We start from the raw sequence: 19,621 nt of genomic DNA on the forward strand, positions 1-19,621 counted from the left end.
CACCCCGCCCCCGGTTTTTTTTAATTGAAGAATCATTGCCATATACTATCCCCCTAGTTTCAGGTGTCAATTATAGTGATTCGATATATTTATACGTTAACAAAACGATGTCCACAGTAAATCTAGTCACTGTCCGCCTCCACGCACTGTTGTGAGTTCTGTTGCTTTTTTTTGTCACCACCTCATTGCCCGGAACACTGGTTCACATATCTGTTGGGTGTTCAGAGCCCAGCAAGTAAATACCACCAGGAACACACCTGTAGTCCAAAAAAGTTAGGTTTATTTAGCTTGCGCAGCAAAGTACATGCCCTACAGGATCTCCAGAGAATCTCAAAAGGAAGGTCCCAAGAGAGGCCTCTTAGAGGGTTCAGGTTGGTGCGGAGCGATTCGAGAAGAGGTCGGGAAAGCAGAGGCGGTCTGGGGTTGGGTGCTATCTAGAAGTTGGAGGGGATTCAGTAACAGGGATCTTCATTAATACCTAGGAGGGGGGAGGATTAAAGTCGGCTGGAGCCGCTGGCCCGGAGTGGCCTTGTCTGTGTGCCCTTCTGAACATGGTCTTTGTTCCTCCAGGGACTTCTTGGTCTGATTGTCAGCCGGGCTGTTTTCTGGAAGCCAACAGATGTTCCCGCAGCAGAAGAACTAGAGCTCCGACAGGCAGCCAAGGCAGACCCCACATATCCTACATCTACCTCTCAAGCTTGTTTCAGGGGCCAACACAAGGACAGGGGACAGGTGGGCAGGGTGGGACGTGCCCACTGGCCAGAGTCCAGACCACCAACTCACCGTGTGGGGTGCCCTAGTCGTGTTCCTTTCCTGGGCCTCAGTTTCCTCATCTGTATTATAGGGAGATGGGATGGACAGTGCCTGGACCTCCTTCCAGTTCCTGATCTGTGACGTAGCTGTCTTCATATGCTATTTCAGACGAGATCGGGCGCATTCAGGGTGGTATGGCCGTAGACTTCATATGCTATTTCAGAGAGAGGGAAATCTTCGGTGAAACCGGCCCTCCACCCCCACCACGCCACACACACACACACACACACACACACACACACACACACTCACTTTCTCTCTCTCTCTCTTCTCCCCACCACACAGCGGACGCATCTGGCCTCAAGTCCCTGTTCAGTCTTTCAGCTCAGCGGTAACCAGACATTTGGATTTCATACCTGGCAAAGTTTTCTAAAACGTTCTTGGGATCCACATAGGGTTGCCAACATTTTCTTTTGTCAAATAGGACATTAAAAGCCGCAAGTCCTACCACCTGTTGCAAGCATTGTGTCACAAAAGGATAACAAGTAAAATAAAGGATAACACTGCCTTGACTCCCCTCATTTCTTGGACCATGGAGGAAGGTCCTCTTGGAACGGACTGTTCTCACCTAGGTTTGGGCCGGGCTGCCTCATTTCACAGCTTTGACTCATTAAAAAAAAAGCAGATACCACGGAAGAGTCAGCCTCAATTGTCCGTAAGGGAATGATGGGCTCTTGGAGGGGGTGCTGGCAGGCAGATGGAGGGGTGGGAAGAGCTCAGATCTTGGCTCTGGACCCCAGGTCTCTGGCAGCCGCGCCGATCAAGAAGGACCCACGGGCACACAGACGTATCTCCACAGCCTCCCTAGTTGTGAGATTGGAAACACAGGCCTGGGAGAAAGCGTGGAGGACTTGTGAAGCTCTAAGCAAATGAAGGCTGAACTAGACCCGTCCCTCGGGCCTCAGCGCTTCCCTAACTGGCCCCTTCTTCGTCCAGGCATTTCCCCCTCCAGTGTTCCCTGTGAGAAACAAGGGGTGTGTGTGTGTGTGTGTGTGATTCCAGTAACCTCCGGAGGTGTTTTTGTGGAAGGGAGTAAGAAGTGGAGAGTAAGTTGTCTACCCCCAGAATGATGTGGTGGGTCTGGGTTTGTTTTTTTGTTTTTTTGTTTTTTAACTCTTTAGGGTCACAGAATGACGCACGGCATCCGTGGGTTCCCTCTAGACAGTGAAGCGAGAATTTAAAGATGGGACCCCTCCCACACCCCAGCCCAATCTCCCGGGGCCTAGAATGCACTCGGCTACTGTGCCTTTAAAAAGGAGCTCCAGTCCACAAAGGAAACCAATCAGCAGATGGGGGAGGAGCGACTTGGGAGCCTGGCCACCAGCCTTGCCTCCGAGGAAGAGTGACAGCCTCCTGAGGGAGCCTGAGCAAACTTGTTTAAAGGAACAGTGTCCCAGATGGGCCACTCTCAAGGTGTTAAGACTTCCAGAGCTCCTGAATTGACCAATGCATCCTCAGAGTGCCTGCCGCCCCCACCCCCACCCCCAAGATGATAATTTGCTGGGAAGGACGAGTGATTTATCTGTCTAATTGGGCTTTTATTTGCATTTTAAATCACGCTCTTTTGCTAAACTAATGGACCCCCTATTTATAGATGACTCCAACACAAAGTGACTACTAATTACTACAATTAATATCACGTTAAGGGCTTGCCAGCCAACTTCACAGCAACTTGTATCGCCTACTCATTTTCAATTAAGGCACATTGACAGGGAGAATACGTGGTTATTAAGAGCGAGCCCTGGGGTGTAATTACCGCTCACAAGGTCATTAAGCAACTCCCCTGCGGGGTTGGCACCTTGGAGCCTGGGGGCCGGGGGCCCAGCTCTGTGCCCTACCCTGGGGCCATAAAGCCTCAGTGCCCCAGGCTGCCAGGGCAGCTGGGGGCCTGGCTCTGAGCTGCCCGGAGGTGGAGGAGATGATGCCAGAAGGGGTTGGGATGGGAGAGCCAGGCAGGGAGGCTGAGGAAGAGATCCGCCCTTTCTCGAAGACAGCCACCGGAGAGCTGAGGGAACTGCAGGCTTCCTGGAGCAGCAGGTGTCTATGGAGGCCTCCTCCGGGACAGGGAGGGGGTTGGCAGCAGGGCTGTGGGACTGAGGGGATGAGGGCCCCAGAAGGAGACCAGCTTCCAGAGCACTGTGTGGGGGCAGGGCCTACGAGCCTGGCAGGTAGAGAATGGGCTTCGGGGATAGGAGGAGGTCCCGGCTCCAAATGCAGAGGAATGGTCCCTTCTGACTAAGAGGAGGAGACCTTGAAGGTGAAGAGAAGCTGTGGCAGAGAAAGAAAAGGCCTGGAAGGGGTGGGGAGGGGGGCAGAGGCAGAAGTCAAGGGAAAGTGAGCACCTCGAGAGGGTGCTCTTGTGGCTGATGGTCCCCTCATTCTTCCTCTTCCCCTTGGCAGAGGCCAACCTGCGATGGACCAGGTACAGGCTGGTGGGGAGATTCTGGAGCCCAAACCCCCACCAGGCAACCTGTGGCCTCAGGGTCAAGGACGCTGTGGTAGGGTGATGAGAAGCCCCTGGCAATGGCATGCCGGAGCTCCTGAGGGCCCATCTCCAGCCTTCCCCATTCTGCCTTCCCCCATTCTAGCACTTCATGTTTACAGCTCAGAAATTACCATGGTGGTGGGGTGCCTGGGTGGCGTAGTCAGTTGGGCATCCGACTTCAGCTCAGGTCATCATCTCATGGCTGGTGAGTTCGAGCCCCGCGTCGGGCTCTGTGCTGACAGCTCGGGGCCTGGAGCCTGCTTCAGATTCTGTGTCTCCCTCTCTCTGAGCCCCTCCCCCGCCCTCTCTTTCTCTCTCAAAAATAAAGATTTTTTAAAAAATTTTAAAAAAAAAAAAAAAGAAATTACCGCAGTGGAGGATTCAGACCACAGAAGTCTGCAAAGACTGTGGAACAGGGTGTTTTTTCCCTCAGGTAACCAGCTGCTGAGCAGATACCGGCAGTTACTGCCCTGGGTCAGCCCATCAGGGCGGTGTGTAGGGCCTTCTTTGATGTCCTTAGCACTTGGCCTGTGCACATGTAGTCTGCCCAGGACTGAGTTCCACAGGCACCCAGTGGAAGCCCACTTCTAAGAAGCAAGCCACATGGGTAGCACAGGGGCTCGCAAATGAGGCCGGATCCCCGTGGTCCACTCTAGACCTGTTGTCTTGATTTGGGAAAAATGGATAGGTCTGGGGAGACCCTCCCTAGACACCCCACCACCCAGGCTGGCACCCACCCTCACCTACGGCCTCATCAGGAAGGGGCACTGGGCCTTCACGGGCCAGAGCGGAGGGGAAGGAGTGCACTGGGCCCTCCAGGGGAGAACTGGGGTAGGCGTGAGTGTGTGAGAAGTTCCTGCTGCCCCTGCTCTTCTGGAAGGTTCTTCCTACCTCCCCCCTCCCCGACAAATCCTCCCCAGGTACTGTCTGTACCACGTCCATTGCCTTGTTTCTTGGCACCCCTACCCTTTCTAAATCCCCTCCAGCGGCTTCTCTATTCCTCCTCTGCTCCCCAAGTGCTGGATGCTGCATCAGTGTTGGTGGAGAGAAGGGGGGAAGGCAGGGAGAGGGGGCGGGAGGAATTATAGTTCTGTGGATCAGGATTAGGTTTGCCTACGCAAAAATGATGGGGGACAAACAGGACAGAAGTTTCTCTCTCACCTTGATATAGGCAATCCGGGGTTGGTCCTTGGTGGTCAGCCGTTGCTCTTCCGTCCTCACAACGTGGCCTCCGTCTCGTGGTCAGAGATGGCAGCCAATCACTTGGCCGCCTTCCAGCCCAGGGGCAGCAGGAAAGGGCGGGAAGAGGAACACGCTTGTCCCCTTTCCGGGCTTCCTGAAATCCACACATGGCCACACGCGGCTGCCAAGGAGGGCTGTGGGATTGCGCAATCACTTCATTTCCACACCAAAAGCAGGGTTTTATCGCAAAGGCACGGATGGATGTGGAGGGACGAGAGCAGTCCATCACACAGTTGACTGTGGCACTCCTTGATAGGATGGTCAATGTCGGTGACGGTTGGAAGGACTCCTGGCCCTGGACAGCTGCTGCCAGCTGCCACACCCCGCAGTCCCTTTGGGGATGGCTGAAAGGGTGTCAGGGTCCAGGAATCGGAAGAACCAGGGCAGACTTCGGCCTCCTTTCCTGGCCATTGAGACGTTCCCCGCTTCTAGGGCTGGGACTGGGCGTTCTCGCCTGGCCCTCTGTGGAGCCAGAGAACTTTCTTCCACAGGACAGGTGTGTGTGCAGCTGAGGGCCCAGCCAGGAGCTGGCAGCCCGCCCCCAAGGCTGTCGGGAGGGAGGGGGCAGGGAGGAGATCCTTAAATGGAGGAGAGGGGGCTGGAGGGTGACAAGAAACAAGGGCCAGGGCATTTCAGATCCAGAGAACCAAGACGAACTGAAAGCAGAGACCACAAGAGGCAGGGGGCACTTGCAGAGAGGTGGGCAGTTTGGTGGGACCAGAAGCGTGGGCTGAGTGCGGAAGTGGGGTGGAGAGAGGTTAGGGCCATCTGTGTTTCCACGTAGTCCTACGTGATTGCTCAGTTTCCCCACCGTCCCCCCCAGCACTTGCTGTATGTCAGGCATCCTTCTTAGAATCGGAAATGCTTTATCAGTATTTTTTTCCTCCCCAGAGATCCCGTGAGAGACAAGCTGCCCGTTTTATAGGCTCAGATGTGCCCCGCTCAGGGGCGAAGGAACCTTGCCATAAAACCCAAGTAGGAAGTGCCACGGAGTGCAGCCCCAGAAGGCAGGGTATCACACAGCCCTGCAGAACCTGGGACTGTCTCCCCAGGAGCTGGGTCATCTCCTCACCCCCACCCCCCAACTCAGGCTCAGTCTCTCCTAGCTGTGCTCACCCTTCCAGTAGCATCCAGTATAACTTCACCTAGGCTTCCTGGGGCTCCCACCGACTTTTCCCCAGCTCCCACCAACCTCCCCCCCCCCGCCCCACCTCCCTGGCAAATGAAACCTACACCTTCTCCCACCACTCAGGGCTCAAAAGGCAGTCAGAAGGGGGAGGCAGTCAGAAGGGGGAGGTCACCAGGGCTGTGTCTCCATTCCTGGGCCAAGTGCAGACAGGATTTTTCTCTGGGCAAAGAGTATGTTCAGGGGCTTCAGTCCACTAAGCCATCTCGCTCTGAGTGGCAGGGAGGGAGCTTGGTTGGGGGGGTGGGGGGTGGGGGAATGGGGGTGGGAAGGGGCTGTCGCTGCCCACCAGTGAAGAGAAGGCATAGAGTAGGCACTAAATAACTGATAAGCATGCTTCTTGTCTTTCCCATCATAACACAAAGTGCTTTGTGAACATTTCCGGTTACTCATGAAAATCTACGAATGACTATCTTCTTTTATGACAATTTAAACAAATTTAGCATTTTCATTTTTCCCCAAATTTCCTTTTTAGGTGTAGGTAGGGATCAGGTTTAGATTCGAGGTTATAAAGCCCAAAGAGAGGATTCGGGTGGCATGATGGAGTAGAACTGGATGCCTGGATTTGGTAAGAAGGAGGCGAGTGACTTCGTGCCAGCCTTCTGTGGCCGCACTCCTGCCCAGACCACCCTGGCCGCAACCCTGTGCTGATCCTGCCCCACCAGAAAGGCGGGCTCCTAGTCAGCCTCTAGCTGGCCCTTAGCTAGAGCCTAGTTAGTCCCCTCTTGTACCGGCCCCTCTTGACAGAAGCCACACCTCCTATTTCATATGGAAGAGAGTATCTACTGAACCCTGATCTCCCTTCCGTGAGGCCCCCCTCCTTTATCCTGCACCCTTGCCCCAGCCCCCCACCACCACCAAGTACCAAGAGTTAAATGCCCTGAGGTCACCAGCCCTGGTGCTCCAAGTAGGGCCTTAGGTGCAGGGGCTCTGCGGAGGCCTGTGATCTCACCCAGCCCCCCACCCCCCAAGGACCCCGCAGCACCAAGGGACTGCTCCCCAGGCCACCCTTGGTTTTATTCCCTGCCCCACACACACAGCTCTGGACACCCTGCGCTGGGCCTGCTTCTCCAACCTCGGTTCTTCCCGCACCCTCCAGATTCCTCCCTGTTCCTTAGCTGTGTCACTTGTCACCCTCTTGGATTCCTTCCCAACTTGCTCTTGTCTGCCTTTTAGGTTTTAGCCAGGACAGCTCCCGCCTCCTGGAAGTTCTCCCTGCCCATTGCCCCCTCTAGACTGGGGTCCACGCCTCTTCTACGTGCTTTCCAATCCGTTGTGCTGTCCCCAGCCTCCACTTACCCCACCACTGCCCCCTCTGTGGTGGCAGAGGCCATATCCATCGTGCTTTCTGCCAAATTGCCATAAAATGCCAATCCACTCTTCAGGGGCCAGCGGGAAGGCTGCTGAAGCCAGGACTCTGCCCTCCACGTGGGGGCCTTTGGCAAAATGGAGGAGGAGACAGGGAGGCAGCTATGCCAGGGCACAGTCGACTGGGGTGCTGGTGTGCACCCCAAGGCCCTTCGTCCTCCCTGGTGATTCTCAGTGACTGCACATGGGGATAGCACGTGAGGTGGTTCTGGCTGATGAGATATAAGCATGAAGGGGACAGGCCCAGTTTGCCCCATCAGGCCTTCTGTCCCTTTCCTCTGGGCATGGTCCCTGGAGGAACATTAGCATCTTCTGAGCACGAGGGTGGAGGTGACCTGCTAAGGATGACGGAAAGACAGACAAGGTCCCAATGGCCTGGGTCCCAGCCCCAGTTTGCCAACCTCCACAGTTCCTCTCCCAGTGGGTGCCTGAGACTCCTCCTGCCCTCCTCAGATGTCCTGGCTGCCCACCGGGAACCTGGAAGCACCTCCTTTCCCTGCCACTGTGCCATCATCCCTGGTTAGGAGACTGTTCAGGCACCCTCCTGGGCCACAAAGCCCTGTCAGGATGTTCCCAGGCTCTTACAACCTTTATGACACTGCGTTCTAATCATCCATCTGAGCTGAGGACCTTAGTCCTCCTTTCCCCGGGAGGGGAACTCAACCGCCTGATCTCCAACCCTGTGGTCTGTCTAGCTCCCCTACCCACCTTGGCCTGTTCCCTGCTCCTGGAGGGTCGATTAAGAGACCCTAAGGAGGCACTCCCTTGATCCAGCCTCCAGGGATCATCTGGACCTCAAGGCTGGGGGCGTGTCTGGGATCCAAGCACAGATGTGTGTGTTTAGCTCCTCTGTTGTAGACTTTGGGCCCAGGATGCTACACAGGATGTTCAGTCCAAGGCCATAGGTGGAATCAGTATCAGCGCTTGGCTCTCTGGGTCTCAACGCTAATGACCCAGTAAACACCTTGGAAAGGACCAGGGGATGCTGGCAGCCAGGGAGCCCTCTTTTTTAAATTTTTTTTTAACGTTTATTTATTTTTGAGACAGAGAGAGACAGAGCATGAACGGGGGAGGGTCAGAGAGAGGGAGACACAGAATCTGAAACAGGCTCCAGGCTCTGAGCTGTCAGCACAGAGCCCTACGTGGGGCTCGAACTCACAGACCGCGAGATCATGACCCTGAGCTGAAGTCGGCCACTTAACGCACTGAGCCACCCAGGCGCCCTGGGAGCCCTCTTGAGTGAAGGCAGAAATACTACATCTCCTGACAACAATGGTGGCTGATGGGGAAGGGCTGCCACATTTAACCAACACGACACAATTGGACAGAGAAAATGAAATTTATTTGGGCTATAGCTTAAAAAAGCTGTGCCCGCCTTTTGGGATGAGCACTGGGCGTTGTATGGAAACCAAATTGACAATAAACTTCATATATTGAAAAAAAAATTAAATTAAATTAATTAAAAAAAAAAAAAAGCTGTGCCCGAATGCTCAATCTGGTTTAAAGTCCAGTCCCATTCACTGATGGAGAGTCTCTGCGAGGCCCCATATGTACCTACTCCGGTCTTCAGGGTGGGACTCCTTGCCCCATGGGTGCAGGGTTGTGGCTCCTTCTGTGGCCCGAGCAGTGCCCCTGCTGGCACTCTGAGCCAGCTCCGGCCTCCACGGGGTCCAGCGCGGTGTCCACGCCGGAGTGACCCTTACACCTGGGCACCTCCAGTCGAAAAGCCAGCCTCTTCTGGGTCTTTCCTAAAGCACATGGGGACCAGGGCAGCCCAAGAAAACTAAAGAGTCTAACCCTGCAGTCTGCCCATGAAAGGTGGCCCAGGTGTAGGTCTGTGCCCAGGTGGCCATGGGGACACTTGCCCTTTGTTTTCGATGTACTCAGCTAGTAATGCTCTCCCCAGAGGCTCTGGGGCTAAACCCTGGAGAGGGGTTTCTCTTTCTCTCTTCTCCTTCCCAGGATCCCTCCTTTTCTGCCTGGACCTCACTTAAGGAAAAATTCCATAGTCCAGCTCGCTCAGCCTGGTCCTCAACATACTACTGAGGATGACAGAGAGAGTTAGACACTCTTCTTTCAGAACTAAAAACTAGTTTGCTAACCCCTGGGATTGTAGCTAATGTAGGCGATAGAACCAGGCACTGGTGATTTTTTCCACTGCCTCTTTGTCCTTTCTAGAACAAATTGGAATGCTCCCATATGCCAACTTTAGCTATAATGCTGGGTCACTTCTCTATGTGGCCTTTATTCCTGGGTTTGCTCCCTTGCTCCCAGATGGGTTTTTTTTTTCTTTTTTGGTGTGGAAATTGGCCAGTCCGCCATAGGAGTTGATGTCATCCTAGTCCATTAAGAGCCCAAAGCCCCATCCCATCCCCAAACCACCCCAATCCCTGTTTTGCATATATTCTCTTCCTGAAAAGTTGAGGCTAGCAGAAGGCAAGCACCTCGTGGCGGAAGAGTCTTTGGCCATTCAGACCCAAGTTCAAGGCCAGGCCACCATCCAGAGGGACCCGGCCCCAGGGACAGTCCTGACACAAGGCCCTGACCCCAGGTCCTCTATACTTCCAAGCTCTTCAATCAGGGACAATGCTTTGGGACTAAAGCTCTTCCTGGCTCCGACCCAGATTCTTAGGAGGCAATTCTCACACTCTCTCTGCTTCCCCTTCCTGCAAGTAGGGCCCACATCATTCCTGCACCTTCCCCACTGTTAGGATCCCAAGTGCCATACACAGGCTTCTGCTTTGGTGGCTATTTGGGACTAACCCTTAACCCTCCGTCCATCCCCTTAGCTTTACCTACTCCAACTTCCTAAGTCTATGAACTTAAGTTATGAACCAGACTATCAGGCAGGATCAGTCCCAAAGGGGACTGCCTCCTTTGAAGTCCTTCAGTGTGGGTGTTCCTGCCCAGAAAGCCCCCTAGTCCTGTACCATCCAGTGAGCATTTCATAAGACCCCTTACTTGGTCTTCTCTGACTGACAGGGGTCCTGTGGGCTGCCAGGGAGGCCCAGGGACTGATACAAGGATCTGTCATGGCCCCCATTGATCTCAGGCTGTCTCAGCTCCCACCATCGGGAACAGTGGCCCCACTTGCAATGGGACCTTCCTGTGCTGCCCCAACTGACCGATTCTGCCCACCCCCCCCATCCTTCCCCTTCACTTCCTACAGTCTGTGAATGCACATACAATACCCAGAACAAACTGGATCACAGCTGTCCTTCAGGAGACTCAAGAAAATCCAAAGAGGTATGAAGGTGAAAGCCATGAAGAACCAACCAGAGGATGAGACCTTCCCCAGCCACGGACACTTCCGCTTGGTCAGAGACAAGTGCTTCGTGTCATGTCTGAGATTTCCTGAACATCTTTACGTTATGTTGCCCCACTGTTCTTGGCAGACAAGCATTAAAAATGGACAGGACTCTATGCCTGACCAGGAGGTGACTGGCCTGGCAGCTGGAGCGCCTCTCCCAGGCCACCGCTGAGGGCAGGGAGAAGAGCCTGCGAAAGTTGAACAGGTGGCAGCTATGAAGGGGACGAGGACCCGGCACTGAGACCCTGAGGCTCAAGCAAGAGAGGGTCCCACAGGGATGGACCCAAGACCAGGAAGCAGGATGGGGCTTACACGGCAAGAGCCCTGCTATCATCATGGGAGGCTGAGATAAGGGAGATTGGCGTGACACAGCCGGGGGCAGATGTGATAGATGGTGGGTCCATGCAGAGGAAATGCCCAATGGGGCACCTTGCTCTCTGGGGACGGCAGCATGGGAGGCTGCAGAGGCTCATCAGATCAATGCCCAAGGGACAAGTGTGGAGAGTCCAAAGCCATGCCTTTCTCTACATCTCCTGGGCCCAGACGCCAAGCTCTAGAGGCTCCCCAAGGCTCAACGTTTAATGCTCTTTGGAGATGTGATGGGATGCTTCCAGACCTCCCATCAGGGGTGAGGGGCCTGGCCAAGACTGGTCAGGCCAAGAGGACATGGGTGGGGTGACGGGCAATCTGCCCTCTGATCCTTGCTGCTTGAATAGTTTTGTCCAGCCTCAAAGATCCCCAACCCAGACTGGTATCAGCTTGGGGTTCCTCTTTCCAAGCTCAGATATTTTCTCTCTTAAAAAAAAAAAAAAAAAGATTTGAACTCCCTTGCAAATGTAGAAAGAGGGAAGGAGCCCCATAGAAGAAAAAGGCATCACTAACCTATTCTAGAATCCACCTTCAGTGAAGTTTTTAAGTTCTTCTCTGAGCTTCCCTGTCCCGCTGCCTGACATTTTCTGAACTTGGGAGGTAGTGGGACCCTGCGGGCGAGGGGGAGATCTCTAGGTACATTCCATTCCTTTTCATTGTGTTGGCCATGCTGCGGTCTCAGAGGCAGCGGTGGTGGCGCTGTTAGCTAGAAAAGGAGAACAGGGCCGGAACCACCTACGCTAAAGCTGGAAAGAGGTCCAGATTAGAGTCTCCATCCACAACTTGGGTATTTGAGTGGGGGTGGGGAGGGAGGGGACAAGGGTCTGGGGGGGAAGTGCCACCTGTTCCCGCACGTAGTCCAAGGCCCTGCCTGTCTGCCACTGGACTGAGCACTGTCACCCAAGGACTGTGACACCCCACAGTCTCTGTATGCGCAGCACCACACCTCCACTCCATCAGACAGCCTGGGGACCACACTTCTCCCTCTCTGACCCTCAGACACCCCTGTGGACTGCCTGGCCCTCCAGAGCCGACCCCATGCCTAGGCAGGGAGAATAGAACTGTACATTTTTGGTCCTCCCTTTCCCTGCCTCCAAGGGGTTCAGGCTCAAATGAAACCAGGCTTAAATCCCATTCCACGAATCTCTCAGCGTGCCATCTGTCAGGGACCAAACATTAGCCAGCCCCGGGCCCCAAGATGCATTCTCTATCAGTGCCTGGCGGGACATTGATGCAACTCTTGTCCCAGAGACCTGGTGCTTGTCCATCTGTTGTCACCCACCCATTCATCCATTCAACAAATACTCATTGAGGGCCTAACTGTGTCAGGCCCCATTCTAGAAGCTGAAGGTACAGCTGCAGTCAAGAATGACCAGCACCCCCTGCCGCCCGCCCACCCCGCATGGAGCTTACCCTCTAGGGAGGAAAGACAGGCAACCAATAAGAAAACCAAGATGGACAAGGTCTATCCAGATAATGTCAAGAAAATAGGACCAACAGGAGAGTCTTGGGGGTGGAGGGAGGCCTCTGGAGCTGAAGGACATCAGAGAAGGCTTTTCTGGGAGGACAGTTAGCTGAGCTGGACTGGGAAGGAGGAGCCAACAACACACAGAAGAAACGTGTGTCAGGAGAAGCCAGACAGTGTCTCTTCTGGGAACCGATTAGGGCTCGGAGGAAGGCAAGATCTCTGCTCCCTAAGGAAAAGCCGCTGGCCATCCAGGGCTCTCTGGAGGCCCCTCTGCCTGACAGTCTGCCAGGCTTGTCTCTGGTGGGAACTCTACTCCCATCACCCCACCAGGAGCCTGCCCTGCTGCCTCATCCCCAGCCAGTTACTACTGAAGAGGAAAGACAAGCACAGCCCAGACTAAGATCATATCAGAGGCCCTCTCCCCCAGTCCCCACTCTGTTCTGTCCCTCCCTAGGGTGCAAGAACATCCAGGGGCCCCTGGGTGGCTCAGTCGGTTAAGCGTCCAACTTCAGCTCAGGTCATGATCTCACGGTCCGTGAGTTCGAGCCCCGCATCGGGCTCTGTGCTGACAGCTCGGAGCCTGGAGCCTGCTTCAGGTTCTGTGTCTCCTCCTCTCTCTGCCCCTCTGCCTCTCATGCTCTCTGTCTCTCTCAAAAATAAATAAATATTAAAAAAAAAAAAAAGAACATCTGAAGGATGATTTATTGCCTCCACTGTTCAGTTCAGTTTGGCCTGTATTCCTGGGCCACCTGGGCTGTCCCCTGCTTCCAGCCGTCCTGGAGCCTGGTTGTGGACGCCAGCCCCGCCCTGGGAGGGACCTCCTTCCTTCCCCTCCCTGTTCCCCAAACCCTATCAGTCCCCTACAGCCCTCCCTCTGAACTGACCTGGCCGGGACAGGACTGATTTATGGGGCCCTCTGGTCCCATATGCAAAGCAGCAGTTCCAAAGCCCAGCCTGCCCACTTAGACGATGGTCTGGCTTAGGAAACCCTAAGGTCTGTCCCCTCAGCCCAGTGTCCAAGTCCACAGCTTTCCTAAGCAAATCTTCCCTTCTTGGTCCCTTCACCCCCACTACCTCACCCCTACCATACCCACCTGAGCCTTTCCTACATTCCCTTGCTCCCGAGAGCGTCCCAAGCACCAGGTTTAACTCCTGCATTGCCCTTGAACTCCTCTCTTCCACCCTCACTGAGCTGTCATCAGTCGTTGGAGCAAATGTCATTGTTGTCTATAGCCAGCGTCCAGGAATATTCAATATCTTTTAATACAGGACCACCGCCCACCATTACACAGGCAGCCTGGCTTCCCTGAAGCTCCTCAGTTATCCCCAGGGTGGGTGTGCAGGGGCGGGGCAGGGGGAGGGGGAGCTTTGCAAAAAATGCTGGGTCAGCTCTATCTTCAATATATTATCTTGCTTTAGTCTTAGAGATTAAAACCCCAGACCTCGGAGAGCAGGTCAAAGGTGATAGAAGCGAGGAGGGTGCGAGGAAGGGGGGATGTTGTAGGTATCTAGATACTTCCCCCTCCCCCAGCCACCACCAAAAAATAGCCACATATTATTATTTTAATCTTTATTTATTTTTGAGAGAGAGATAGCGTGTGAGCAGGGGAGGAGCAGAGAAAAAGGGAGACACAGAATAGGAAGCAGACTCCAGGCTCCGAGCTGTCAGCCCAGAGCCCAACGCGGGGCTCGAACTCACGAACCGTGAGATCATGACCTGAGCCGAAGCCAGACGCTCAGCTGACTGAGCCACCCATGTGCCCCAAAGAGCCATAGACTCTTTAGTGACACTACAGAACGACTCCTGGGGCAGGAGGAAGGAGGAGCCCTTGGAGGCCTGTCTCCTGCTGCTTCCTAGTTGTCTCGCTAAAGTAAAGTCATGTGGAGGGGAGAGGCCCAGAGGACAAACCAGCTGAGGGCTAGATGGTTCTGGAGAGTTTGCTGGGGATGAGGAAGCAAGTGGGGGAAGGGTCCTGGCGGGGGGTGGTTGGGGGGATTCAGGAGTTTGGATTTGGGGGCACGCAGGAGGGAGAGAAAGACAGGGCTTGGCCACCTTCACGCCCAGGAAAGAGGCTCTTTCAGCCCGGCTGGAGGTGGGCTGACGGCAGACTCTGTTGTTGGTGCAAGTGGGTGGTCAGGAGGCGGAAGGGAGAGCGGGAGCTGCGGCCACTGCCAGAGACAAGCTGCCGGCAAGAGTTCCCCCTCATACTGTCAATCATTTGCATATATATGGCCCAAAAGGGTGGCCATCATTTCCCCTCCTCCCTTCTCTGCTCCCAACGCCCCCAAACGGCTATCCTCCCAGCCACGCCTTATCCACGGAGCATCCTGCCCCACTACGAATCTTCACGCCTCTCCCTTTCCCCTTATACACTGGGGTCTTCTTCACTGTCTCTCTCTGCCTCATCCTCTTCGCCTCCCCAGCCCCCTTGGTAACTTGCCAAGGTCTAGAACCTCCGATCTCCAGGTCAACCCACACATAGCGAGTGCTTGCTGCCACGTTCTCTGGCCCAGCCGATACCCAGGCCGGGTCACCACTTCATTCTAGCACCCCTACTCTCCTGCTGGATTCGTTGTCCTCCAATTCTGCTCCTCCGAGGGTTCTGATGCGGTTACACAAGACAGGCGGGGCCTCTGAGCACTGGCTGGATAAAGGGCTCCAAGTTGCTGGGACTGTGATGCAAATGGAATCGGAGTAGTTTTTTATCGAAAATAGGAGCAAATGACAATTGGTGCCAAACTGCACCAAGATTCCGATTGGTACCTGCCCAGTGACAGTCAGTAGTCAGGAGGAAATGCAAAGGGATGGAAAGCAAATGGTAACATTCACCCACGTAATCTGACCACTGGCAGGCCCGGGGAGGGGCAAAAAGCAAAGACAAATCCGTAGCTGTTCCTACACGCACATCCCAAGTCGAGAAATCAAACGGCGTGGCTGGTGCCGTCCCCACAGAAGTGAGTGAGACACAACTGGCGGAAGGCAGCTGGACCGATGACAGTGGCTCTGACTGATGAGAAATTCTACAGGAGGGAAGAAGGCAGGAGGCTGCTCAAACAATCCTCCATTGCGCGGATCAGCAAACCGCGGTAACGTGGCCATAATGGACTCGTTGTCGATAACTAAAGCTCGTTTTACTAATTGCCCTGCGACGTTCCCCAAAGCTCTCTAGACCTTTCGTCTTTTCTAGTTGTGCCACTTTGTTGGATGATGAGCTCCAAACGTTATTCCCATCAGTCAGTTGCCACTTTACTCCTCGGAATAAAACTCCCCCTCTCTGGGCTCAGATTGCTCACTGCCTCTTCAGGACAAGCAACAGAGGTGAGGCTCTCAGTGAAGATACGTGGCTGTGTCCTCAAATACAGAGTTTTCTCATCCATAAAGACGGGAAATAGGCTGGGTCCATTCTCCAAAGTGACAGACTTTGGAGTGGGAGGGGTCCTCAGGGCCGTATCGAGGCTCTCAGTGCCCACATGATCTTTAATGCTCTGGTGGCAGAGGGATGGCCCTAGTACGCCCTCCCTGGTACTCAATTTCCGGGAAAGGAACCAAGATGAAATGTGGCCTTTCATAAGGGAAAAAATCAAAAGGAATTGTTTAAAGAGCAAAAACCCCACAGAAAGCCTTGGAGAAGACTTGAACACAGAGAAGGAAAAACAAAACAAAACACAACATAGGACAGAAAGTCTAGGGCCATGACCAGACCCCACAGAATGCCCACCGCAAAGCCACCGTGAGCAACAAGCCCACTGGGAGGGGCAGCCTGGGGACGGGCAGAGCCCCAGGCTCCTCACATACACCCAGTGGGCCCCTCACAGCCACCGAAAGCGGGAACTGAGAATGACTGTGGCCACAGAGAGATTCCATCAGCGACCAAATGACGGCAGGACGCACAGAACCCCAGACAACACACGTCTTATGAACTAATAAAGGCAGACGTACCCTTGCGTCTGCCAATGACACACAGAGGGAGAAGGACTGTTGTGCACAGTGTCCAAACTAGCCCTCTCTCACCACCACCCAGTTGGCTCCTGGGGGAGCCAGAGGAGCTGTGGCCAGGAGAGATGCTTCTATCCTTCTTGCCGGGACCCGGGCAAAGCCTTGGCCACAGATCATGTCCGTGCGAGTGCTTTGAACAATAAAAGGGTCTATACCCATCACTATTGTTACCGTGTAACACTATGGTTAAACCCTCACGCTCCCTTCTTTCTGGCCCGGACATCGTAAGACCTCGAGCATGGTTGCCCAACAACTTCTAGCAGGGATGTTGAGGATCTCTTGGGCACCTTGGGGCCAATTAGAAAAGGCACCCCTCCCGGGTGGGTCTGGGACTGCGGGGCCCTGTACGGCCTGCTGAGGGGAGCTGGCACCCTCTAGCAGAGGGATAGCCTCAGCTACCTCCCAGGTACTCCATTTTAGACAAAGGCCATAGCTGTAGGCCTTGCTTCAGGAGACACTAGACACAAAGCTTGGACGATTCCAGAGGGGAAATGGCCTTTAGTTATTTATGATGTGGTTGGGCATCAAGAATGCCTTTCATCATAACGGACGAGGGCAGGGGGAGAAGACGGAGGGGATGGCACTGGAGAGGGAGAATTATTGTCATCTTCATACCTGCTGCTTCCAACTGGCCAGGAGGCCCAACTTCTGTTATCGGAGGTGATCTCAGAAGGGACTGGCCTTGGAGCCCAAGGGAATTATTGCTTCACATGAGATAGTCTCCCTCTTTTTTAAAGTAAGCTTTTTTTTTTTTTTTGAAGGAGAATAAGCACACAGAAAAATGTCCCTGTCACAAATGCACAAGGCAGTGCATTTCGCTGGCTGAATGGGCCTGTGGAGCTCCTGGGGAACAATTGGTACCCCGGTACCTCCCTTTTCTTGTGACCTCTTCCCCCAAGAGTCATCACTATCCTGGAACCTAATGCCACCGATTACTTTTGCCTGTTGGTAGAACTTTACGGAAAGGATGGTAAATAGCACCTAGTCTTTTATGTCTGACCTCTTTTGCTCAACAGTTACATGTTTTTGAGGCTTATCCAAGCTATTGCATGGAATTGTACAGTATTTCCCTATAGAAATATACCACAAGTTATTTATCCATTATCCAGTTGATGGGCATTTGGGAAATTTGACATTTTCAATTGACTTTTTGTTTGTTGGCTGGTTACAACGATAATCAAATAGTCCAGGAGTCATTATAAAAACATGTCCCCATTTTTCAATCTCATGGAGAACTCCAGGCCCTGGGGTCCCACTGGGGTCTCAGCACCCAGGATTCACTCGCTTCCTTTTTTTTTTTTAAGGTTTATTTATTTTTGAGAGAGAGTGACAGAGACAAGAGCCTGAGCAAGGTAGGGCCAGAGAAGGAGGGACACGGAATTGGAAGGAGGCTCCAGACTCCCAGCTGTCAGCACAGAGCCTGACGCGGGGCTCAAACCCACAAACCGCGAGATCGAGACCCGAGCCAAAGTTGGATGCTTAACCAACTGAGCCACCCAGGCGCCCCTGTTCACTTCCTTCCTTCACTGCTTAGACCCTCATGTCAACCAACATTCACTCCTATGAGCTGTTGCCCATTTGTCTCAACCTCCTTGGAGACCCCTAATCCGGGAACAGTCCCCGACGTGGGCTTTCAATTTCAAGTTCTCAGGCCTCTAAGTACCTCAGAAAAGCTGCTGTCCTGCACAGTGTGAGCCCTTGGCACCTACCTCCCTTTCACTTGGCTGTGAAGTTTCCAGACACCTTGCAACCATTAGCTGAAAACCCTGAAAATGCCCTCAGCAGTAGTCTCACGAGAACAGGGAGGGCTCGGTGCTCAGTGTGCCTGCGTCCACCCCTCCCCTGCTCCCACCAGCTGCACCTGCCTCTCCCAAAGTCTCTCTGAGCCTTCCACCAGCCCCTCCCAGCCCCCATCCCCAGGACTTGGTCCTCAGAAACCCTCAGCCCCTCCTTCTCTGGGGGCATCTCCCCATCAAGCGGCTTCCTGCTGGGGCCACACAGCACTCCTACTGTGCCACAGAAGCAGCCCCCAGCCCAGCTTCCTACCAGCCTTGCTAAGTCTGCAAGATACAGCTGATGCCTTCAAAACGTAACCTACAGGCGGCATTCGACATGGTCACCAGGGCTCTCTCTGTCCCTTGATTTCCGGGACACCAACTTTTCCTAATCCCTCTCTCTCCATCCTCCCGACCCCTACCATGCCTTTTCGTAGTCCTCCTTCCCTGGTTCTCTCCCTGTGCCTGACCCTCAAGCGTCGACTTTACCCAGAGTTCCGGGTTCATCTCTATTTTCTGCCTCCTCCTCTCGGCAACACCAACTATGGGGACCCCCAGCTCTCCCCACCCCCGGCCCCACCTTTCCTTGCTGGGGTTCAGGCTTCCTATCCAGCCATTCCATCTGAAGATTCCAGAAGTCTCGGAAAGGTATCTTGTGAATTATAGCCTATTCAGATTAGAAAACAAACCATCAGAGCGCTTTTTTTTTTTTTTTTTTTTTGCCACACAAACCACACAGTGTAAAGCCCAGCAAAGCCTTGACATGTGGGTTGCACAGCAAACAGTCTGGCCCTGCTGAGCATCCGTGGTGCCTAATCTTGCAGGGTATAAGGGTGGGGGGTCTCCCACACTACCCAATAAAGTGCACTGGAATTATTGGTGGAGTGTCAGATTTGTGTGCGCACCAAAAGGAAACATGGATTTCAGACACTGAGAAACCACACCGGAGAGAAGGGCTGTCTCAGCCAGGGAGCCAGCAGGGACAAAGGCCCTGCCACGCCGGGAAGCTTGAGCAAAGCTCAGTGATCCAACTGTCTACAATGACAGGATTTAGAACACGCTTCAGTAAGAAATAGACGACCTTAAAGCAGGGGAAGCACACAGCTACGAGAGCCAGAGAGGGCAACTGTGCTCAGAGGGCGGCCGGCCCAGACCCGTGGCGTCCCGCCGAGGGACACCCAGAGCCAGTCCTCACTCTCTCCGACTTCATTCGCCTCCCGATGGCTCAGGGCCGGTGCCTCTGGGCCCAGAGCAGGACAGAGAGGCCTCGGAGGGGGTTGGAGAGTGGCTCTGGAGAAGAATGTGAGAGGGTGATGTGTAAAGACAAAGGACCATCACTGACCCTGCGATAGAGACAGGAAGTAAAACTGGGAGGACCCACTGACCTCACTGGAGCCTTGTCCCCCAACCTTATTCGTAGATAGTTAAGTAGTGCCTGTGGGGAAGCATGGCTTCCGGTACGGCCTTGCAACAGGGACAAGGGTCTGGGCACCCCTGAGCACACGAAGCCAGTGAAAGGTAAGACCACCAGCAGGAAGTACAATAGAAGCTCATTTGGCCCCCACACAGCAAGAAGTTTCCACATCTGAGACCACCTCGAAGTTCTGT

At 54.0% G+C, this 19,621-nt stretch overlaps 1 long non-coding RNA gene across 1 annotated transcript; it reads right to left on the minus strand.

Moving 5' to 3' along the window:
• Nucleotides 1–263: 263 nt before the first annotated feature.
• On the minus strand, nucleotides 264–7,519 carry LOC113598906 (uncharacterized). Its single transcript, XR_008298645.1, has 2 exons — nucleotides 4,460–7,519; nucleotides 264–967 (listed from the first exon to the last, which is right to left on the minus strand). It is a non-coding gene; the product is annotated as an uncharacterized LOC113598906 (long non-coding RNA).
• Nucleotides 7,520–19,621: the final 12,102 nt, after the last annotated feature.

The sequence above is a fragment of the Acinonyx jubatus genome, chromosome B2 (assembly GCF_027475565.1).
Source record: "Acinonyx jubatus isolate Ajub_Pintada_27869175 chromosome B2, VMU_Ajub_asm_v1.0, whole genome shotgun sequence".
Taxonomy (NCBI): domain Eukaryota; kingdom Metazoa; phylum Chordata; class Mammalia; order Carnivora; family Felidae; genus Acinonyx; species Acinonyx jubatus.